The 25,895-nt window shown below is 35.5% G+C and overlaps 1 non-coding gene across 1 annotated transcript; it reads right to left on the bottom strand.

Moving 5' to 3' along the window:
* Positions 1-1,546: 1,546 nt before the first annotated feature.
* Positions 1,547-1,650, bottom strand: LOC112798800 (small nucleolar RNA R71). Its single transcript, XR_003200397.1, has one exon. It is a non-coding gene; the product is annotated as a small nucleolar RNA R71 (small nucleolar RNA).
* Positions 1,651-25,895: the final 24,245 nt, after the last annotated feature.

Raw genomic sequence — 25,895 nt, 5'->3', positions numbered from 1 at the left:
TTTTGTTTTTCAAAAATATAATTTTCAAAAAAAAATAAAAATACAAAAAAAATTATAAAATCATAAAAACCGAAATATTTTGTGTTTCTTGTTTAAGTCTTGAGTCAATTTTTAAGTTTAGTGTCAATTGCATGCTTTAAAAATTTTTCTTGCATTTTTCGAAAATTCATGCATTCATGGTGTTCTTCATGATCTTCAAGTTGTTCTTGACAAGTCTTCTTGTTTGATCTTGATGTTTTCTTGTTTAGTATCTTTTGTTGTTTTTCATATGCATTTTTTGTTTGTTAGAGTCCATGCTTTAAAGATTTCTAAGTTTGGTGTCTTACATGTTTTCTTTGCATCAAAAATTTTTCCAAAATATGTTCTTGATGTTCATCATGATCTTCAAAATGTTCTTGGTGTTCATCTTGACATTCATAGTGTTCTTGCATGCATCATGAGTTTTGATCCAAAATTTTCATGTTTTGGGTCATTTTTATGTTTTTTTTCTCTCATCATAAAAAATTTCAAAAAAATCAAAAAATATCTTTTTCTTAATTTTCTCATAATTTTCGAAAATTTGAGTTGACTTAGTCAAAAATTTTTAAAATTAGTTGTTTCTTACAAGTCAAGTCAAATTTTCAATTTTTAAAAATCTTATCTTTTCAAAACTTTTTCAAATCAAATCTTTTTCGAAAATATCTCATCCTTTTTCAAAAATTCTTTTTAATTAATTAATTGTTTTAAATTTTAATTTTAATTTTATTTCTTATCTTTATTTTTCGAAAATCATTTAACTCTTTTTTAAAATTTATTTTCGAAAATTTCTCCTTCTCTCATATTATTCTATTTATTTATTCATTCACTAACACTTCTCTTCACCTCTCTTCATCTCAATTCACTACCCCTATCCTTACCCTTCTATTTGGATTCTCCTTTCTTTATTCCCTTTCTTCTTCTACTAACAATAAAGAACCTCTTTACTGTGACATAGAGGATTCCTCTTTCTTTTCTTGTTCTCTTCTTCCCTATATGAGCAGGAACAAGGAAAAAGGCATTCTTGTTAAAGCTGATCCTGGACCTAAAAGGACTCTGAAGAGGAAATTAAGAGAAGCTAAATTACAACAATCCAGAGACAACCTTACTGAAACTTTCGAACAGGAAAAAGACATGGCAGCCGAACCTAACAACAATAATGCAAGGAGGATGCTTGGTGATTATACTACACCTACTTCCAAGTTTGATGGAAGAAGCATCTCAATCCCTATCATTGGGGCAAATAATTTTGAGCTGAAACCTCAACTAGTTGCTCTAATACAACAAAACTGCAAGTTTCATGGACTTCCATCAGAAGATCCCTATCAGTTTTTAACTGAGTTCTTGCAGATCTGTGAGACTGTAAAGACAAATGGAGTAGATCCTAAAGTCTACAGGCTCATGCTTTTTTCTTTTGCTGTAAGAGACAGAGCTAGAACATGGTTGTTCACAACCTAAAGATAGCCTGGACTCCTGGGATAAGCTGGTCACGACCTTCTTGGCTAAGTTCTTTCCTCCTCAAAAGCTGAGCAAGCTTAGAATGGATGTTCAGACCTTCAAACAAAAAGATGGTGAATTCCTCTATGAAGCTTAGGAAAGATACAAACAGATGACCAAAAGATGTCCTTCTGACATGTTTTCAGAATGGACCATGATAGATATATTCTATTATGGTCTATCTGAGTTCTCTAAGATGTCATTGGACCATTCTGCAGGTGGATCCATTCACCTAAAGAAAACACCTGCAGAAGCTCAAGAACTTATTGACATGGTTGCAAATAACCAGTTCATGTACACTTCTGAGAGGAATTCTGTGACTAATGGGACGCCTCAAAGGAAGGGAGTTCTTGAAATTGATACTCTGAATGCCATATTGGCTCAGAACAAAGTGTTGACTCAGCAAGTCAACATGATTTCTCAAAGTCTGAATGGATGGGAAAATGCATCCAACAATACTAAAGAGGCAGCTTCTGAAGAAGCTTATGATCCTGAGAACCCTGCAATAGCAGAGGTAAATTACATGGGTGAACCTTATGGAAACACCTATAATTCATCATGGAGAAATCATCCAAATTTCTCATTGAAGGATCAACAAAAGCCTCAACAAGGCTTTAATAATGGTGGAAGAAACAGGCTAAGCAATAACAAGCCTTTTCCATCATCTTCTCAGCAACAGACAGAGAATTCTGAACAGAGCCCCTCTAACCTATCAAACATAGTCTCTGATCTGTCTAAGGCCACTTTAAGTTTCATGAGTGAAACAAGATCCTCCATTAGAAATTTGGAGGCACAAGTGGGCCAGCTGAGTAAGAAAATCAATGAAAATCCTCCCAGTATTCTCCCAAGCAATACAGAAGAGAATCCAAAAGGAGAGTGCAAGGCCATTGATGTAATTAATATGGCCGAACGCACAAGGGAGAAGAAGGACAAAAATCCTAGTGAGGAAGACCTCCTAGGACGTCTCTCAAACAAGAAGGAGTTCCCTATTGAGGACCTAAAGGAATCTGAGGCTCATATAGAGACCATAGAGATTTCACTAAATCTCCTTCTGCCATTCATGAGCTTCGAAAACTATTCTTCCTCAGAAGAGGATGAAGATGTAACTGGAGAGCAAGTTTCTCAATATCTAGGAGCCATCATGAAGCTGAATGCCAAGCTGTTTGGTAATGAGACTTGGGAAAGTGAACCTCCCTTACTCATTGGTGAACTAGATACATGGGTTCAGCAAACCTTACCTCAAAAGAAACAAGATCCTGGCAAATTCTTAATACCCTATACCATAGGCACCATGACCTTTAACAAGGCTCTGTGTGACCTGGGGTCAGGCATAAATCTTATGCCACTCTTTGTAATAGAGAAGCTGGGGATCATTGAGGTACAGCCTGCCTTATTCTCATTACAATTGGCAGATAAGTCATTAAGACAAGCTTATGGATTAGTAGAGGACGTGTTAGTAAAGGTTAAAGGCCTTTACATCCCTGCTGATTTCATAAACTTAGACACTAGGAAGGAGGAGGATGAATGCATCATCCTTGGAAGACCTTTCCTAGCCACAGCAGAAGCTGTGATAGATGTTAACAGAGGAGAATTAGTCCTTCAATTGAATGGGGACTACCTTGTGTTTAAGGCACACGGCTATCCTTCTGTAACAATGGAGAGTAAGCATGTAGAGCTTCTCTCAGTACAGAGTCAAATAGAGCCCCCCACAATCAAACTCTAAGTTTGGTGTTAGGAGACCACAACCAAACTCTAAGTTTGGTGTTGAATCCCCATATCCAAACTCTAAGTTTGGTGTCGGGAGTTCACAACATTGACCTGATCACCTTTGTTTCTCCAAGAGAGCCCACTGTCAAGCTATTGACATTAAAGAAGCGCTTATTGGGAGGCAACCCAATTTTCATTTATCTAATTTTATTTTTATTTTATTGTTATTTTGTGTTTTATTAGGTTCATGATCATGTGGAGTCATGAAAAAAAATACTAAAATTAAAAATAGAATAAAAAAACAACAGAAAAAAAATCACACCCTGGAAGAAGGACTTACTGGCGTTAAACGCCAGTAAGGAGCATCTGGCTGGCGTTCAATGCCAGAACAGAGCATGGATCTGGCACTGAACGCCAGAAGCAAGCAACATCCTAGCGTTTGGACGCCAGGAATGTGCCCTGAGGAAAGCTGGCGCTGAACGCTAGTAACAAGCATGGAACTGGCGTTCAACGCCAGAAACATGCTACACATGGGTGTTGAACGCCCAGAACGTGCACCACTTCGGCGTTTAAACGCCAGAATGGTATGCTAAGGCATTTTACATACCTAATTGGTGCAGGGATGTAAATCCTTGACACCTCAGGATCTGTGGACCCCACAGGATCATCTCAGGATCTGTGGACCCCACAGGATCCCCACCTTACCTCCTAATTAATCTTATAACATACTTTCCCAAAAACCCTTTACCAATCACCTCAATTTCCCACCCAATCCCACCCATTTCGCCGAATACACACATCCCTCCATCTCCTCCATATCTTCTTCTTATTCTTCATCTTTTCTTTCTTCTCTTGCTCGAGGGCGAGCAATTCTCTAAGTTTGGTGTGGTAAAAGCATAGCTTTTTTTTTTCATAACCATTGATGGCACCTAAGGCCAGAGAAACCTCAAAAAAAAAGAGAAAAGGGAAGACAAAAGCTTTCACCTCTAAGTCATGGGAGATGGAAAGACTCATCTAAAGGGTTTATAGCTCAGTGGTAGAACATTTGACTGCAAATCATGAGATCCCTGAGATACCTCAGGGGATAAATTGTCCTCCACACAATTATTGGGAGCAACTAAAGATAGGAGCACCAAAATTACTAGGGATCATGCAACAGAAGCAAGGAAGAGACATAGAGGAGCTCAAAGAGCACCATTGGACCTTCAAAAGGCGCCAGCCTCACTAAGATGGACTCATTCCTTGCTCTTATTTTTTTTTTATTTTTCGATTTTTATGCTTCATGTTTATCTATATTTTGTGTCTCTACTTCATGATCATTAGTATGTAGTAACTATGTCTTAAAGCTATGAATAAATTCCATAAATCCTTCACCTCTCTTAAATAAAAAAATGTTTTTAATTCAAAAGAACAAGAAGTACATAAATTTCGAAAATTGTCCTTGAATTTAATTTAATTATATTGATGTGGTGACAATACTTTTTGTTTTCTGAATGAATGCTTAAACAGTGCATATTTTTTATCTTGTTGTTTATGAATGTTAAAATTGTTGGCTCTTGAAAGAATGATGAACAAAGAGAAATGTTATTAATGATCTGAAAAATCATAAAATTGATTCTTGAAGCAAGAAAAAGCAGTGAAAAAGCAAAGGCTTGCGAAAAAAAATTAGAAAGAAAAAGAAAAAGCAAGCAGAAAAACCCAATAGCCCTTAAAATCAAAAGGCAAGGGTAAAAAGGATCCAAGGCTTTGAGCATCAATGGATAGGAGGGCCCAAGGAAATAAAATCCGGGCCTAAGTGACTAAATCAAGCTGTCCCTAACCATATGCTTGTGTCATGAAGGCCCAAGTGAAAAGCTTGAGACTGAGTGGTTAAAGTCATGATCCAAAGTAAAAAGAGTGTGTTTAAGAGCTCTGAAAACCTCTAACTGGGGACTCTAGCAAAGCTGAGTAACAATCTGAAAAGGTTCACCCAGTCATGTGTTTGTGACATTTATGTATTCGGTGGTAATACTGGAAAACAAAGTGCTTAGGGCCACGGCCAAGACTCATAAAAGTAGCTGTGTTCAAGAATCAACATACTTAACTAGGAGAATTAATAACACTATCCGAAATTCTAAGTTCCTAGAGAAGCCAATCATTTTAAACTTCAAGGGAGAAAGTGAGATGCCAAAACTGTTCACAAGCAAAAAGCTACAAGTCCCGCTCATTCTAATCAGAATTAATATTCATTGATATTTTGGAATTTATAGTATATTCTCTTCTTATTATCCTAATTGATTTTCAGTTGCTTGGGGACAAGCAACAATTTAAGTTTGGTGTTGTGATGAGCAGATAATTTATACGCTTTTTGGCATTGTTTTTAGGTAGTTTTTAGTATGATCTAGTTACTTTTAGGGATGTTTTCATTAGTTTTTATGCTAAATTCACATTTCTGAACTTTACTATGAGTTTGTGTGTTTTTCTGTGATTTCAGGTATTTTCTGGCTGAAATTGAGGGACCTGAGCAAAACTCTGATAGGAGGCTGACAAAGGACTGCAGATGTTGTTGGAATCTGGCCTCCCTACACTCGAAATAGATTTTCTGGAGCTACAGAACTCCAAATGGTGCGCTCTCAACGGCATTAAAAATTAGACATCTAGAGCTTTCCAGAAATATATAATAGTTCATACTTTATTTGTGATTAGATGACGTAAACTGGCGCTCAACGCCAGTTTCATGCTGCATTCTGGAGTCAAACGCCAGAAACATGTCACGAACCAGAGTTGAACGCCCAAAACATGTTACAACTTGGCGTTCAACTCCAAGAGAAGCCTCAGCTCGTGGATAGATCAAGCTCAGCCCAAGCACACACCAAGTGGGCCCCGGAAGTAGATTTATGCATCAATTACTTACTCCTATAAACTCTAGTAGCTAGTTTAGTATAAATAAGACTTTTTACTAGTGTATTAGTCGTCCTTTTGACCACGTTACATATTTGGTCTCAGTTTTATTTTATTATTCATCTTAGAAGACTATTGATCACATTTTGGGGGCTGGCCATTCGGCCATGCCTGGACCTTTCACTTATGTATTTTCAACGGTGGAGTTTCTACACACCATAGATTAAGGGTGTGGAGCTCTGCTGTACCTTAAGTTTCAATGCAATTACTATTATTTTCTATCCAATTTGAATTATTCCTATTCTAAGATATTCGTTTCACTTCAACTTGATGAATGTGATGATCCGTGACACTCATCATCATTCTCACCTATGAACGCGCATGACTGACAACTACTTCCGTTCTACCTTAGACCGGGCACATATCTCTTGGATTCCTTGATCAGAATCTTCGTGGTATAAGCTAGAATTAAGGTCTAACCTTGTCTGTGGTATTCTCAGTAGGATTCCGAGATTGAATGACTGTGACGAGCTTCAAACTCCTGAAGGCTGGGAGTTAGTGACAGACGCAAAAGAATCACTGGATTCTACTCCAACCTGATTGAGAACCAACAGATGATTAGTCGTGCTGTGACAGAGCATTTGGACCTTTTTCACTGAGAGGATGGGGTGTAGCCATTGACAATGGTGATGCCCTACATACAGCTTGCCATGGAAAGGAGTAAGAAGGATTGGATGAATGTAATAAGAAAGTAGAGATTCGGAAGGAACACAGCACCTCCATGCCCCTATCTGAAATTCCTACCATTGGATTACATGAGTAACTTTATCTTTATTTCCTGTTTATTTTATTTATCTTTGAATATCTAATCCAATCATATTTGAATCAGCCTGACTGAGATCTACAAGATGACCATAGATTGCTTCATACCAACAATCTCTGTGGGATCGACCCTTACTCACGTAAGGTATTACTTGGACGACCCAGTGCACTTGCTGGTTAGTTGTGCGGAGTTGTGACTAAGTGTAATTCACGTGTGAGAGCTACCAAACTATTGGAGCCATTGTTGATGATCACAAATCCGTGCACCACCTGCGCCGCACATCTTATCCAGATCAGCACCAAAAATCTTATCTTTTCCTCCCTAATCCTAATTCTTCCTTCCTCCTCTCTTCCTTACTTCTTCTTCCTTTCTTTCACTTCCCATTCTATTTTACTTAATTTATTTGCATACTTTTGATCATTACATTTTAATTTTGTGCATATTTTTATTTTTCTTTTCTAAATTTATTATTTTTCCATTGGTGTTAAATTTTCTTATTCAACTGTTGCATCTTTTCTTGCATCATTCTGGTGCTTCATGACTTGTTTTATTCTGATTGGGTATTATTATTCATAAGTCAATGCTCATTTTTATAATATTGGTATTCCTTTTGCATTGATATGAACTTATATTGTCTTTAATTACCCACACTCTTCCCCTTTGTTGCAATTTTTGCACTATTGATATGCCATGTGCCTCTACTATTTTTTCACTTGCATGTTGTAGCTACCATGTAATTGAGACCTTCATTACATGGCAATAACCCACCCATACTTTATTTGTTTTTCTATCTTTATTTCTGGGTTACTTTTCTTCTTGTTCCTCTTCTTTCAGGATGGCCATCGAGGAAGGGAAAGGAGAAGCTTCTATATGGAATAACAAACAAGTCCATCTGCACAATCTTTGGAGAAAAGCATCAGTTGTAGCAGTCCATCCACTTGCACATCTCAGCTTGCACCGAGGACGATGCAATCTTTAAGTATGGGGAGGTCGATACCGATCTCCGTGGGTTATTACCTTCCTGTCTCAAAACCAATATTTAAATTTTCTTTGTTAAATTAGTTGTTGTATTTGCATGTTTGTTTGATTTTATGCATATTTTACCACTTGGTTGAAGTAATATTTTCTTTTTTCAAGAAACTTTTTATAGCACTTCACTAATTTGAATTAAACTTTTTGAAAAACTTGTTCGAAGAAATATTATTTTGGAACATGGTTTAGAGTTCGAACACACAAAACCTGTGAGATTTTTGAGCCTATTTGATTGGTTGCATTTTATCAACCAATATTTTATTTTTGGTGTGTGTTTTTCTCTCTAAAATTGTGATCTATATCTTGCTTAATTCTATATTTCCATGGTTTGATGTATGCATACACTTATATGATTGAGGCCTTTGTTTCACTAAGCTTACATACCCATATGACCTTACCATTTCATTATCCTTTGCAAACCAAATTTGAGCCTATTTTATCCCATTTGTTCCTTATTTTACCACATCACTAACTCTAAGCGAAAGACAATAATGTCCTTAATTTGAATCCTTGATTAGCTTAGACTAGTGAAAGTGCTCATGAATTAAGTGTGAGGAAAGTGGGTTTGGAAACATTTGGTTTAGGAATTGAGTATGTTAGACTTTGTGTGAAAATGTAAAAAATGTTAAGAACATGTTTATGCATTCAATATCTTATTCATATGCCTTGAGAAAAGCAAAAGAAAGAAAAAATTAAAAAAATAATAAAAAAAGAAAAAAAAAAGAAAAAGAGCAAATAACAAAAAGGGGACAAAATGCCCCAAAGTAAATAGTGATAGCAATGCATATGTACTGTACTTAAATTTGGAATGCATGAATATGTGGTAAATATAGTTAATGGGCAGTTAGATCTTGCATTGTAATTACATGGATTGTCTTAAGTTAGGTGGAAAGTTTAGGTTAATTAAGGATTCAGATTTTAGTCCACTTGACCAAATACAATCCTACCTTGACCCTAACCCCCTTACAACCCTTAAAAGACCTCTTAATATGTGTATCTGTGCATTAAATTTTTGTTAATTGTTAGATGAAGAGCAAGCCTTAGAAAGCAAGGTTAGTTGAGAAATGAGAGATCGAACATTAAACACCGGAGCAATTAGAGTACGTACACTTCCAGTGAGTGTTCGATGGTCGATTCTTTGTTCCCGGCTTTCATGAGCTATTTTCTTCTGCAAGTTTACTTGTACTTTATTTTGTGATTTGAATTAGTGAGATCTAGTTCATATTTGTTCTCGAAAGATTTATTTACTTTTCACCAAGTAGGTAGAATCATTTTTGCATGTAGTTGCATTTATATAGATAGGTTGCATTTCATACATTCTACTATTCCCCTTCACTCTTTTTTACGTTTTCCTTCCTGATTTTGTGCTATGATTAAAAACATGCTTCTTTGGCCTTATATTTGCTAATATTAATCCCCTCTTATTACCATTTGATGCCGTGATATGTGTGTTAAGTGATTTCAGAGAATACAGGGCAGGAATGGCTCAGAGGATGGAAAGGAAGCTTGCAAAAGTAGAAGGAATACAAGAAAGTGAAGGAATTGCCAAAGCTGTTAGCCTGATCTCTTCGCACTCAAACGATCATAACTTGAGCTACAAAGGTCCAAATGAGGTATTTTTAGTTGCGTTGGAAAGCTAACATCTGGGGCTTCGCAACGATATATAATTTGCCATAGCTGCTACAAAGATAGGCGACACGCACGCGTGAATAACAGGAACGCTTGACCTGGAAAAAATGCAATCCGTGCGAACGCGTAGACGACGCTTCCGCGTGACTTTGCAACGACCTGTACGGACCAGAAATCCTTGGGGCAATTTCTGGGCTGTTGACCCAGTTTTTGGCCTAGAAAATACAGATTAGAGACTATAAAGCGGGAGAATGCATCCATTAATTGAGGAAGCTGATAATTCACAATTTTAGGATTAGATGTAGTTTCTAGAGAGAGAGGTTCTCTCCTCTCTCTTATGTTTTAGGATTAGGATTTCTTTTAGTCATTAGGGTTGTTTCTTCATACAAGGTTCAATATTTCTTTATTTTGATTTCTCTTTTACTTTTAGATACTATAATGCTTTTATTTATTAATGACTTATGTTGCCAAATTGGCTTATAAAAAATTTTCCATGTTAGATTTGATTTCTTTTATTAATGCAATTTGAGGTATTTTAGATATATGATTTTTATTTAGCTTTCTATATTCTTGGCTTTGGTTGAGTAATTAGAGACTCTTGAGTTATCAAACTCTTTTGTTGATTAATAATTGGAAGTTGCTAATTGACTTGAATTCCACTAACTCTAGTCTTTCTTTGGAAATTGACTAGCACTTGAGGATTCATATTGATTTATCCACTTGACTTACCTTTATAGTTAGAGGTTGACTAAGTGGGAGCAACGAGCAATTCTCATCACAATTGATAAGGATAACTAGGATAGGACTTCTAATTTTCATACCTTGCCAAGAGTTTTCTTAGCTAGTGATTTATTAATTCCTACAATTTACTTCTCTTGTTCAAACCTTTCAAAAACCCAAAAATACTATTTTCCATAACCAATAATAAAATACACCTCCCTTCAATTTCTTGAGAAGACGACCCGAGGTTTGAATACTTCGGTTTATAAATTTTACTGGGTTTGTTACTTGTAACAACCAAAACTTTTGCACGAAAGGATTTTCCGTTGGTTTAGAAACTATACTTACAACGCGAACTTATTTGTGAATTCTTTACCGATAGAAAATCCAATTGTCAATCATGTGGTCCATATTCTGTGCCACATGGAGATTATTTTCCCTCCTTCTTTCTTTACCGTCATGGTTCACTTGACAATACATCTGGTCGAGGAAGTGCAACTCGGTGGCCCAGTTCAATATCGGTGGATGTACCCAATTGAAAGGTACGTATGTCTTCTCAAGCAGTTCGTGTGAAATAGATCACAACTGGAGGGCTCAATCGCAGAGGGATACTTATCGGAGGAGATTCTCGTGTTCTGCTCAAGATACCTCGATAATGTCAAAAGTAGGATCAATCGACCAATGCGTGTTGACGATCGACCGTTTGAACCTGGTGAGTGTGAAAGTGCAGCCATGTTCCAGGGGTAGGAAACTCTGTTGGGGTTGCTTCGTTTTACGCTCTCACACCAACTGAGAAATTTCAAGCTCACTGTCACGTCTTGGTCAATTCTCCGGCTGTGGAAAAGTTCATAGAGTAAGTAAAGTTGATATTATGGGATACGAAAATGAAATACTCTAGATGGAGATTCTGACATGAAACTGTTGTGATCTCTCCAGTGATTTCAAGGTCATCACAAAGAGGCAGTTGCGAAACAGGACAAGGTCCTAGTCTAACATAGACAGTGTTGTGCACATAGAATTTTCTGAGTGGTTCAAGCGTGAGGTGAAGCCTGTTATGATCAAACCTGTTATCGACGGTATCTTATTTGTTCTATCCCAAACTGATGAAACGTGTGATTGTTACCTACCAGGTTCTCTTGGGAAGCATCAGGCATTCGAGCGAACTGCAGTAGCTTGCATGTGGCTCTAATGTTCAAGCTAGCCGCTTTACAGCTTACAACATAAATGGATTTAGGTTTAGGACCCTATCAAGAGAAGAAAGGCTAAAAACTCATAATAGCGGGGTTCACGTCACTTCCGACACTAGAAGTTATGCAAGCAAGCGCGACAGTAATGTTGCAGTTGGTGGTGTCTCGTATTATGAAAAACTAGTGGACATCATTGAGTTGAATTACAGTGGTCAATTCACAGTTGTTTTGTTTAGATGTATCTGGGCCAACACCACATCTGGTAGAGGCATAAAACAAGATGTTTTGGGCCACACACTTGTCAATTTCTCTAATCCGATACATGTTGGTGATCGAGAGGATGACGAACCGTGCATTCTTCATCAGAGGCTCGCCTTGTATACTATGTGGAAGATGAGGTTGATAAGGAATGGAGTGTAGTAGTCCTTGTAAAGCCAAGAGATTTGTTTGACATGGGTGATATACATGAACACTGTGAGGTGGAACTTTTCCCCTAACCGAGTTTATCTGAGTTGGTTGAGTGTGACGTGGAAGGTTTGTCACTAATAAGGGAGGGCGATTTAAAAGAACCCACCAATGATGCCTTCGATACTCACAGAGGCTGTTGATTCTTAGATGTATTTGGTAATGAATAAGACTAGAAATTAATTTGACTAAGTGTTATTAAGATTTTGCAAATTATATATGACTCTAGAATTTGCAGGTTTATAATGTTTCTGGTGTAGAACATTTGCTTATTATTATTATTATTATTATTATTATTATTATTATTATTATTATTATTATTAGCTTTATTCTTGTGTGATACATATGCTCCGATTTAAGTTTCTTTGCTAAGTGTGGTATTCCAACATTAAGTTTATTTAATATTTATACACTAGTACTGGTACATATCTTGCAATTTTTTGAATATGGTGCACTTGTACACTAGTCTACTAGAATTTGCTTCTGCACTAGCAGTGAATGTCATAATTGCTGGAGGTTTATAATGGTTTTATTTTCTGATTGTCCGAATAATTGCTAGAAGTTATTAAGGATTTTAGATATTTGATTTGTCTTTTTTAAATATAGAGCAACAGGAGTTAACTGTTGATTAACAGGAACATGCAAGGTTATTTTGCTCACTTTTTTCATGATGAGACTTATCAGGAAAATTGGAAGAGAGAGACTTCTTTCTTTGCGGCACTAGCATCTGATTTTCAAAGGTAGTGGTTCAGGCATCTCCATTCTCCTCGCTGGAGCACGTAACATCATTTGCAAGGAACTTATGATTCAACAAATCGCCTATTCAGTCATGGTTGAATGTGTTCTCTTTACACCTGTACATAGATCAGGCTGCTAAGTTTGCGCCTAGGCCCATTGTGTTGGTACGTTCTGATAAGTCAGACAATTGCTTGGTCCTTTTACTTTTTCAAACTGTAACACTAATTTGAGTGATGTTATTATCCTATAAACAAAGGACACTATCAAAATTTTTACATTGTTTGAGTCTCTTAACACTGCATGAATTGGAGTAATTCGGAAGAAAGTATCATAAGAAATTCGGCTTTGTGTTCATAACAAGTACAGACAAGAAGCTGTCGCACCGAATACTGGAGGAGGTGAAGGTAAGATAAACTATCTTCTACACATGCCTCAATTATATTAGTGTCTAATTTTATTGTTGATCAAAAATACCAACATCATACTTTATGAATACAGTTTAATATGGACTGGTACTTTGTAGCTGGCTAACTTGTCCTACCTAGTGATATATAGCTATGTTATTTGTTTGTTATATAACTTACAATAGCATCAGTACCTATCATGTATCTTTTTATTAACAAAAAAATTATAATACAAAAATATTACAATAGGACCAGTGTCTTAATTTGCATGCAACGGATTTATATCACTCCTTTTTCCAGTTCTGACTTCTGGGTGTTTTTTTTAGCAAGGCAATACAAATATTTTGGGGATGAGTAATAATTCAAAGTCTTAATTTAACTTTTTTTAGTTGTTAAATTAAAATCTCTTTACACCACAAATTTTTGTAAATGTCAATACTCAATAGTACTTAAATACATATACACTCCTCTATATTTATATTAAAATAGTATATTATTCATAGAAATTGATGGCCAAAGCATTTATTTAATTTATTAATTAGCAAGCACAAGTTAAGATAAGCATGAAGCCTTATTGGCGTGGGGATGGAAGCAAGAACTTGTGGTTTGAAGAAACTTGAGTTTCTTCTTAGTTATGCGTGAACATAGTAGAGGCTGGTCCAACCATGAGATTGCATCTTCAACTTTTACAAATATCATTATTTATTACCAAAGTTAATTAATTTATTTGGCAACGACATCAACATCAACATCTCTTGATTTAAATGTGCCCCCATCCACCACTCTAATTAAAGCTTCCTACTATGATTCATACGAAGGTTACCATGAAGTTACCTACCTATATATATTATATATATGCATGCATTATGCAATTAATGGTAGTAATTGATTAATTAAGATGAGTAGTGATAGGAATAAAAAAGCAGCAGATTCACCAAAAAGGTGGTGATTCCAGCAACCAATACTTAAAACAGTTGTTAACCCTTTTCAACTTATTGTAATAAATATCATGTATTGTGAACCATTATTGGTAGTTAGACAATAGCTTAATAATACTTATGTATGTACTATTAGACATTATGAGACACACTATGAGAATCCTCTTTCTGTTGAACTTGATATTACGTTTCGGGAGGAATTCATTATTATAGAGAGAAAGCTTGCACGATTTTGGGACCGTAAGCCAAACAATAAACTGATATTGTTGCTTAACCATAGTTTTTTTTACTATTGGTAACACAATTATATTACATGGCTCTGATGTAACTTTCAGGTTTATCTCAAGAGAATGTTCGGAGATTCTAGAAAAAACAAGGGAGGTAATTCAAGACTTGATAGAGGAGGACGACATTGTGAAAGACGATAGTTCTGAGGAGGTTGTTTTTACTGTAAACAATGCTCCAAAGCTTACTTTTGACCTCAATAAAATACTAGAAGAGAATGGGGTATTTTGAGTCATGTTGTATGGACTTGTTAGTTTGATCTTGTTAGATACATCTAATTTTTTACAATCTCTAAGTTGATCTGGTTATTAAAAAATTGGCATGTAATTGGTATACTCTAACTTGGATGATTTGTCTTTTTAATTGGTGTGAGATTAGTGAGGTAGCAAGAAACATATTCGAGTTTAAAATTATATTGACTTCGTAGATCCTACTTAGTTTTTTGTGACTTGAAATTGTTTTGAGACAAGATTCAATTCACAGCCAAAATTATTCTTTCATTAATTTTTTATAAGACAATGCAGCTGAATATATGTTGCTCTCTACTAAACTTATGTCATTTTAACAAAGTAATGAGCACATATTTATCAAAATTCATATAAGCAAATCATCATATCATTAGGAGCTAGCAATGGAAATAAAAGCCTCTCTCAACATATTTTTTAATTAGTAGCAAAAAACAAATTAAATGAATAATTAATGAAGGAATACACTTTAATGCACACAAAGTTATATATTTTTATTTATGATAAAAGTTAAAAATTAAAGTTAAATGATATTAGTATTTTTTTTATTTAACAAAATTAAAATAAAGCACAAAAATAAAGATAAAAACTAAAAAAAAATAAATAGTTCTAAAAAAAGGATAATGTCACATTTTATATCATTATGTATGAGAATAATGATTTATTTTATCATATTTATTTTTATACCAAATAATAAAAAAATTTATTTTTATGTTCATTTTTTGTTACTTATTTTACTTATCTGTAGTTGTTTAATATTAGACTTTATACTTATTGAGTCATGTTGTTTCCTAACAAACAAATAGTTATGAAGTCATTTTTATGTTTTTATAGGAATACATTCATTATATCATAAATTAATAATTAATGTAAATTTTTAAAAATTGAATAAATTTATATTTATTTTGATACATTCATCAGGAAATTATATGTATTTCTATACTCAAGAAATAGACTTAACTTTTTCTATAATAAGTAAAATTTTCAATAATTTAATTTATAAAATAGGTCTATTTTTTTATTTATCCTAAAAATTAAAAATTGAAATTAATATTCATAGTTTTGATTAATAAAATTAAAATAAATTATAAAAATAAACCTTGAATAAAAAAAATTACCTTGTTTAAACAATTTTACAAATGGAGTTATTTTTATAATTTTACGATTGAGAGTAAGTAATTTGTTAAATTTCTTTGAGTCTGTGACTGAGTATATAGTTTTAGATTATAAAAATAGGGATAAAATAGGAAATAAAGAATTGGAGATATTTGAGATATTGTTATATATTATTATAGATACATAATTAAGATTCAAGTACCATAATAAGTAAATTCAAGTAATATAATAAAAGTTAGTGTTTTTTTTTTCTTTTTGGTAGTACTCTTAACATACGTCATTTTAATATCATTTCTTTTATACAAATGTTAAGTTTTGTTTTATGTGAAATAAAATGATTCGATTTTAAATTCTATCATAAGGTAAAGTCAATTTTTTTATTATAAAAAAAATTATTTTTTAACTATTTTTTAATTATTTTTCTTATTACAAAATTATTATTATTATTATTATTATTATTATTATTATTATTATTATTATTATTATTATTCTTTTAACCCCCCATTAAATTTATGATTTTCTGAATAATTCTATTAATATTGTTAGCAATAAAATATATCATAATTTTTTATTAGGCTGACGCATATAAACATGATAAATTGTTTATTATTGTTCTTTGTGGCTTATTTACACTGCTGAGTGAAGCCCGTTATTGTTACCACCATCAGAAGAGAAAAGAACTCAGTCTTTTAATGTTCAAAACACATAAATCCCACCACTAACCTAATCCTAATTTCCTTCACCACTAAAGCCTCCCACGAGACGCACTTCCGCCCGTTGTTGTTGGACCGAATCTCTTCCTCCAAGAAGTCTTCAGATTTCATCAAGTTGGAGTAGCCGTCGATGTCGCAGAGCCAGAATCCATCAACATCGTCCTGCCGTGTCCACCCATCAAGCAGCTGCATCGTGAGAAGCATCAGCATCGATAACCTTCCTCCCGCTGCCGGTAAGCACTAAAAGTTGACTTTGTGTGGTTGCTAATTTGCCCATTGAGAATCGCATGTTACTTAACCCTTATTTATGGAATTAGTTTTGTGTTTCCATGATCAAGTTCTTCCCTTTGTTACTGTAATTTTATTTTGAAAACACTAATTAAAAAAATCAACTTCAAGAAAGTATTGTTGCCATATTACACTTGTTTAACATATCTGGTATTCCAATATTTTGGTTCAACTTTACTTTGCCGCATTTAGTGGTGTTTTTTGTTCCTTGCATTTTACTAGCTATTTGATTATCATTAGCAAGAAGATTATCTTATTATAATATCCACAATTTGCTGTGTGTGGGGATGAAAATTGTATTTACTGTAATTTAGCAGTATATTTATGTAATATTTTCTGCTGGAAATTGTTGTTTCTCGTTGCCGTGTTTCCCCCTAACCCTTTAGTCAGTTCATAGCTTTAACTTTGATGGCTGTAACTGTGTTGGGAAATTTGTCTATGGCTTTCCTTTTTCCAGAATTTTGAATTTACACAGTCTTTATCCTCTTTATTTTAGTTGGTTTTGTTATAGCTTTAACCATCAGAAGGGCAAAAAAGTAAACACCATTCTCCTTTTTCTCAAAATATTTACAAAGTTAATCCATGTTTAAATTTCCTCTTTAATGTAGGTAGAAAAAAGAAAATTATAAACTGATATGATATGTGAATATAGGTCAAGGAGAGGAGTTTATTTATACATTCGTATCTCAAGTTATCAAATAACGCACGAGTTTAAGAAATTAATACTGAGTAGTTTAAATAATTGAAAGAATAAGCACGCATTTTTTTAGTTGATTTCAGATTAAGATTTCACGGTGAATTAAAGAATTCAATGTTCATGATTTCTTCAATGTACTTAAATTTGTTTATTTCCATAGCTATTAATTGACTTGTTGACTAAGTATAGACCTTATTATATTAAGGGTTAGAGACTTAACATATATTGATCATTCTCAAATGTAAACAGGGTATGTGCTTAATTTGAGGAATGTATTACTCCTACTATGTATAGAGTTGTTTACGAGAAAGTGATAAAGTAGGGGGGAGTATATTGATCATAATCATTATTGTTTGCTTGATTTAGGTTTCAAAAGATAATTAATACTCTACCAAAACATGAAAGTTTGGATTTATTAACTTGCATGTATATATATATATATATATATATATATATATATATATATATATATATATATATATCATGTCTTGGATTTTGATTTGAATTTTGGTAATGCCTGTATAGTGCTTATGCAACAAAGTTGTAACTCATGCCTTTACATGTACATTCGAATGTGAAAGGAATATATAGTTGTTTATGCTAATTTTATCACGTTCTTTATGTTTTATATATTTCCTAGCATATATAGTTGCTTATTTGAACCCCAATTTATTATTAATTTATATTGAACATGTTTGTTCAGAAAATTATACGCATGACAAAGCTATTGAAAAGGCATGTTGCTTCCAATTAAAAATTTTAAGCCTATTGCTATACGTGTCTAAATATTTGCTTATATTTAATGCATTTAAATTTTTGTTTATTTTTTACATTTTGATAATAGTATTAAGTGATACTGTTGGTGGTACCAAGTTTATTAAAATGCTCAAGATAGGTCGTTACACGAAGAAATCAAAGTTAGACTCAGTATGTCAGCAAACTCAAACAGGATCTGCTGCAGCTTCATCCGTGCCCCAAGTGGATGGCCTAATTCCCCCTTCTGGTGGTACTGGTGCTGCCCCGACCTCATCTTTACACTCCTTTCAACCACCCGTACCGAATCACCGCCTGCTCCACAGACTTGCACGAATGGTGTTCAACACTCGGAACCGCCTGATGAAGACTTAGACCCAGAGGCAGATGACGTAGATTCATTTGAGCAACACGTTGACAACCTATTTGCTGCATCAGAGACTCTGAAGCGCAAGAGACGCAAGACTACCAAATTTCGGGATGTTAAAACAATTGGTATACAAGAGTTTATCCCATGTATTTTTTTATGAGTAATTTTTTTATGATTTTATTGCATCTTGGCCACAGTGGTTACTCACACAGACTAACTATGATAAACAGAGTCCGATGGGACAATCAAGCAACTTCATTTAAATGTAAGAGAGGCTATGAAGCCACCTAATGGTAGAAAGATCGTACTCAGGTTCAACGATAGACTGCAACCAGTTGGAAATGAAGCTAGTATACTAAGCGACGTTGTCAGAATGCTAGGATTTGACTTCACCAAATTCCTAATCTGTGAGAAGGACTGGAGAAAGGTTCGCTCTAGGGACAAGATATATAATGAATGTGTAAAGGTAAATCGTTATATTTTTGTACAGTCCCGGAATCTTAATTCGACTCCTACCAACAATTTAATTATACTCTTGCTGGAATTGTTCCATTTTGAAGAAGATAGTGGAGGAATTATGAAGTGTACAATATTAAAAGTGCTAGGAAGGACTTGGAAGGAGACGAGGAACCATTTGTATCATTACTTTTACAAATCAGATCTGACTCTTGAACAAAATATTAAAGGCCGTCCACCGGGAATTACTGCGGATCATTGGAGATGGTTCCTTGATTATCGCAACAGTGAAGAAACAAAGGTAATTTATTTTTATTTCATACTTTTAAAATTCTATTTATTTCACATTGAGTTAGTCAGAAATATTGTCTAGTAGCTCTTAATTTTGATGGCATAACAGGAGAAGTGTAGGAAAAATACTGAGAATCGATCGAAGCAATTATACACTTATACTGGCGGATCGAAAAGTTTGGCAAGGCTCGGAGAAGAAGAGGCAAAAGTTAGGATTCACTTACTTTTTGAACCTTCTCTACATATACTTATTCACTATTTAAGCTATATTGTTGCAGTCGAAACGACAGGGGCGTCCAGTTAGTAGGGGGAGTTTTTTGTCTTAACGCACAAATAATCTAATGGATCCTATCTCCATGATGCAGCTCGGGTTATTGGTGTTAGTAATGTGTTGAGAATCGCTATGTTGTTTCTCATAGGTTTTGTTTGTTAAAATTATGTTCAAAGTTTGTTCGGTTAGCAATTAGCTAATAATTTCTTATGTTCGCTTATCTAACTGTGTAGGAAAGAATTACAGAGATTGAGCAACATGATGAATCATCTAGACTGTTGTCTCAGAATGATTCACTTGCTCAAACTCTTGAAAAGGAGCACCCAGGTAGAGTGCATGGCATGGGAATCGGACCGACTACTAGTCAAGTGTTCGGTACGAATTCACCTCAGCCGAGCATTGAAACTCAAAGGGAGGAGACTCAAAGGGTGTTGGTTGAAATACAAGCAGAGCTGCCGGCTGAGAAATTAAAAAGGAAGGCAATAGAGGATGAAGTAGCAGCCGAGAAGACCAAAAGGCAAGCAATGGAGAGCTCTCCGATGTGTCTAGTTCAAGGGCAAGGTGGGGAGCTACCACCAGACCTGGCTCCATGGATGAATTCATTGGAGGGACATAGTAGAGAGTAGAACTAAAGATTTGAAATTTATTCTTAAAGATAAATATACACTTTTTTATTGTTGATTATGCAACTCTTAGTAAGGAATACACTTTATTGATATTTGGATTAATGAATAATTTTATTAGTTTTGCCAATTTTTGTTCACCCATCAATTTATTCATTTAGTTACAAAATAATTAAGTTTTCTAATATCAGAAAAAATTCAAAAAATAACAAAAAAATAATACAGTACTTAAAAGAGTGTTGATTGTCGGTGCAAAATACAGTCATTTTACGGTCATTTAGACGGAACAATAGTGGCGGTTATCAAATGACTGAAGATAAATTTAAATTTTTTGGAAAATCAGATAGCGGTGGTTTGAAACCGCTACAGAAAACATTTTAAAAAACACAATGGTCAAAGGAACAGCACCGGTTCAAAACCACCAAAAAATGGAGTCGAATTTCCTGTTGGCCAAATAGCGGCGGTTTAAATCAATCGACGCCAATCAAGTGGTTTCGCTGCAGTTGTGCCAGCGGTTCAACGAAACCGCCGTAAAATCAAATGTCTGCCCTATGCTGCAACGGTTTTTGAACCACTGGTGACATGTTTCGTGGAATCCTCATATAAGCCGCAACTAAGCGGCGGTTCTGCTGTAGTGGCTGCATGGTAGGCTGGTCGGTGGTATGAGGGTCGAATGCCTCCTCGTAGTCTATCTCGTCGACCATCGATGCCTCCTGATGACTGCTGGATGCCCCGAGGTCATGCCAACCAGGGGTCCAACATCCCAATCGTCCTGAAATGCCGATGATCCTGACCCTCAAGGCAGATGTGGTGGTGGAAAGAAGGAAGGGGTGGTGGTGGAGGCAGTGAGTCATCCTGGTCATTTGGGATATCATCGTGCTCCTCTTACCGGTGATACTCAGCCTCCTCCTCAGACTCGACGTCCAAGTACTCCCTTCGAGGCATAACACTGTCTCTTCGGGGAGCTGTAGCTCCTCCGCTTTCTCTAACACGTCGCTCTTTCTGACACGCTGCTCTCTCCTAGTAGGCCTCCAGGTGTCTGACAGAACCTCCTTGGCCCACCGACGACGGTCAGGGATGTCCCAGGGAAGGTGTAGGACATCCCTCTGCTGACTAATAGTATGTTACACGTCTCCCGGTAAGTCCAACCGTCTGGGATCATCAAGCACATTCATTCCCAACAAGTTTTTAACACGGTAAGTCTGTCGATACCAATACCAATACCCCTGCGTTGGCTGATAGCCTGTGCACGGCTGAATGGATATCCGGTGTCCCTCCTCAAACTGACCCCTTCACTGATCGTACCATTCACGAAGCTTGTTAGACCATCTAAAGTCCTCTCCCCGTCTAATGGTAGTCAAGAACTTGTCAACATTGACTGGGTCCCCTGGCATTAGCTGCTTGCCATTAAACTGGCGCTTCACCCGGTCGACATAGTAAAATACAACAATGTTGAAGCAGACGAGGGGAACAATGGACATCCATGTCTCTCACTCTGCCTCTTTCTTCAGCCATAGTGGCCAGATGTCCTGTAGTGTAGGACTGTCGTAAGGTGTCCACAGGAACTACAATGGACGTTATGAAATAATCATCAGTGACAAGGCCTAAGAAAGCTTGAGTAATTTATGCAACTGTGACCAAATAGAAGGGTAACTCGCTTACCTCATCCCACAATAACTAATCCAACGCCCGACGCCATCGCAGGACTCTCTAATCATGCTGATCCCTGTTCTGCTATGTCATACCTATCAACATGCAGACGTTTGCAACAATAACCACGATTCAATAAATTTCACATCATATTGAATAACCGAGGAGTAATAAAACTGTAGTGAACAGTTACCTTACAGCCATGATGTACATGTAAATCTGTCGCTCTGGTGAACACCATTGAGGTAATCTCTGGTATATCCAAGATACTAGCAGAGGAGTGCACTCTGTGATGTCTGTGATGGAGTGGTGTGCTACAGAGCATAGAAAATGGTACGTCCATGCTAGCACCGTCGATCCCCAAGACAAAGAACGACACCTCTAAAAGTCATCTAGTAGTGGAAACCATCAGAAATAGACCTGATTATTTAGCTTATCAGTCATTAGGTAACCCCAAATCATCAACAGTATGTAACACATTGCGTGCTATCAGAGGATGGCTAGATCATTTGTATTGGACATCTGTCAGAGTCGCTTCCGAAGCCATGGCAACTTGAGGGAGAAAGACTCCTTCCTTTACGCACCATGCTGCTGGACTGTAGAAGGCCTGACACCGAGTAGCCGCTCTACCAACTTCCAAGCCTCGGTCCCATACCATGTGTGAAAGTCACGGAAGCACCCACCGACTAGCTTTCCATTAGCGTGTAGTCCAATGTGGTATGCAACATCTTGGAGAGTGATGGTGCACTCACCCCATGGATGGTGGAAAGTATGGGTCTCAAGATACCAACACTCTACAAATGTCATGATCAGGGAGTTGTCAAACACAAAATCCCTGAGTGACACCGTGTCGCCGAAGCCAGCATCCCTCAGGTAGGGGACAATAGTATCCGATGGTAGGAGTGTGTGACTCATGCTCCTGGGAAGAAGTAGGCGAAGCCTCTAGTAAACAATAAAATATCCGAATAAAAAATGTGTAAACCTTTCAAGCTATAAAAATTTCAGAATAAAAATTTTTCCCAATAAACGTTCACATAACAAATTAATTTGAATTATAAGTAAACTATTCTAACAAATAACGACAACATTTACCTTTTAAATTAATTTAAATAAAAATATTTACCTAAATAATAAATATCTAAATTAATAAATCTCTATATAATGTAATTTAAATAGAAATATTTAATTAAATAATTAATAACAACATTCATTACCCTTCTCCTTCATAACTTACATTAAGTAAAAATATTTACTTAAATAAATAACAAGAAGTAAATATTTAATAACAATTAAAAAACATTTACTTAAATATTTAATAAAAAAATAAACATCTTATTACTTAATTAAGTTAACTAAAAAATATTTAGTTAATTAATTAACAACTAAGTTAATAACCATATTCTTAATAACTTAGTTGAAAGAAAAATAAACCTAAATAAACATTTAACTAACAAATCCATTTTAAAGTATGTCTAAAATTATATCCTATCATTTAAACTATTGTTAATAATATATTTATTCGCCTAACATATACTGTATACTACTTCTTTAAAAGTATAATAAGTATGATTATACATGTATGTATTTTCACATAAACATTAAACAAAAAACAACACCAACTTCAAAGTTGACTGCCCCAGCGATGTGTCATGTCACGTTCAGTTGGTTGATGTCCATATTGTGTTCATCGGCACGCGCCATAATCTCGTAGTAACTCAAAAATTTGATTAGAAAAGGATAAAAATGGGAAAAAAGTTGAAGAAATAAATGTGATAAGGACTAAAGAGGCGTTCTGGACGAAATACATATATATAGGTCTAGCCCACTCCTATCTCGTTTACAGTGTAAACAAAATAAGAGTATATGTATCTCGTTTTCATTGTAAATGAGATAGGGCCGTTACACACAACGTGTACAAACATGATACGGTCACATCATTTCGTGTCTTATTAGTACGTGTACTCTTATTAGAGTTATTTTTTAATACACACTAAATCCTAGGATGAAGAATGAAACCAACTCTTAAACATAAATAATGCATCAATCAATAGTAGAGGAACAAATAATTATTAATCCATCAAAGGAAACATAGCTCCTAACCTTAATAATGGAGGTTTAGTTGCCCATAGTGCAGAAAATTAAAATCCTCATAGCGCAAAAAATTGAAATCATAATCTAATGTGTAAAACCTAAAACTAATGAATGAAAGACGGAAGAGAATGTGTCAAGATAAGTTAAAACGACGCTTTAAAATCAACAATTTATGGGCTTGGGCTGGGCTGGCGTTTAGTACCACTAAACGCCACTTTTGGTACAGTTCTTACGTCCCTTTCTGCAGGTCTGGCGCTAAACGTCCGGCGTTTAGTGCTAGGAGTCCCGAGAAGAATTGATGCTGGACGCGGTTTAGCGCTAAAGGCAAATGTCGCAGCATTTAGCGTCGTGATGCCAGAAAGCAAGCATGGACTATTATATATCGTTGAAAAGCGCTGAAAGTTAGCTTTCTAATGCATTGGAAAATGCATTATTTGAACCTTTATGGCTTAAGTTATACTCGTTGGAGTGTGATAAGATCAAAGATGACAGCATCCACGAATTCTCTTTGCACTTGTCTTCAATTCTTGGTTCCTCTTTGTGCTTTTGCTTTTTTTTTCCCCAACATTTCCCTACAAGAATTATGAAACCAAAAAAATCAAAGTACTAATAGAATAGCCTTAAAAGTCATATAATTATCAAGCAAAAGTCATAACTTTTCTATAATAAAAGCCAATAAAAAGTGCTTAAAATGCTCATGCTTCAGAACGCCACCGGAGGAAACCACTGAACCCTCCATCGCTGTAGCGAGGAGCCATCACTGTTGTGCTCTGTCCTCGTCGCATCCAAGCTGTCTCTGCCGTGCGCATTGTCGAGACCGTCGCTGCCATTGTTGAAAATGCCACCCAAAGCCATTGTTACAGTCGTCAAAACCAGGGAAGATGCGTGAAGCCACCGTCGCCGATGATGGAGGGCCGTCGCCGAGTTGCATGCGGCTATTGGAGCCAGTCCTTACTGACACCATTGTTGCTGGAGTGCCAGAAACATGTCGCCATTTTTCTTGCCAAAAAGACGCCAGCGGCACCACTGCCTTCTTTCCCCTGCTAAGAGTAAGTTTTGTTTAGTTCTATTATGGCTGTTGCTACTATAGATAATATAGTTTTATGGTTGTTGATGTTGTCACAGTTATCCTAATTATTAGAGTTGTTGCTACAGTTGCCATTGGAGCTTCCAATCGCCATTGGTGCTACTGCTATATCTTTTGGTATGTTCTTGTGGTGAGAATGAACTTATTTTGCCTCGTTTTGCCATGATTCTCTGCTCTAGTTGTATCTAATATCTGTTTTCACTTTGATTATAATCAACATCAATTTAGTTACCATTGTAGCCATCAACGCTGTTGATATTATTTGGAAGCTATCAAAGTTGCTGTTAGTGATGCGAATTATAAAATAAAAAGGGTTTGTCGCATTTAATTCTGAGTTTCGACTAATCGAGGTAGGAGCACTTTTCTTAACTCATTTTATTTTTAAGAATTGTTATAAGTCGATATTGATGTAAAAATATATTTTTTGTGATTATCTGAGTCTTATGGATTGAGTAAGTAATTTTGAAAGAATTTGATTGGTTTACTTGATTGAATTCTTGATTGATTGAGTAGGCGTAGTGATAATTAATGAAAGCTTGATTTGGAAATCCGATTAGCATATTTATTTTCAGAAATGAGTTGCATTGGAAATCAGGTTTATGTATATTTATATTGATAAATAGTTTGGTTTTGAAACAGTTTGAGAATGCTGAGAATTTTGATTTACTGATTGATTTTGTTGAAGTTGGTTTGAATTATGATTGATGAGATTGGTTGCTTGAATTTTAGACTTTGTTGATTCCTTGAGTTGAGTTGGTATTGTTGTGATAATGTTTTACTGGAACTGATTTGAATGATTGAGAGATGTTTGGTTTGATTATTGGGACCCGTGAAAGGTAGCAAAGTCTAAATTTTAGAAGAGATATTGCTGAAATTTTTATGAAACTCTGAGACCTTGTTTGAATCGTTATTTAGAAGAAAATT

The sequence above is a fragment of the Arachis hypogaea genome, chromosome 4 (assembly GCF_003086295.3).
Source record: "Arachis hypogaea cultivar Tifrunner chromosome 4, arahy.Tifrunner.gnm2.J5K5, whole genome shotgun sequence".
NCBI lineage: Eukaryota > Viridiplantae > Streptophyta > Magnoliopsida > Fabales > Fabaceae > Arachis > Arachis hypogaea.
Note: the sequence above shows the minus strand (reverse complement) of the source record. Positions and strands in the feature narration are given on the sequence as shown.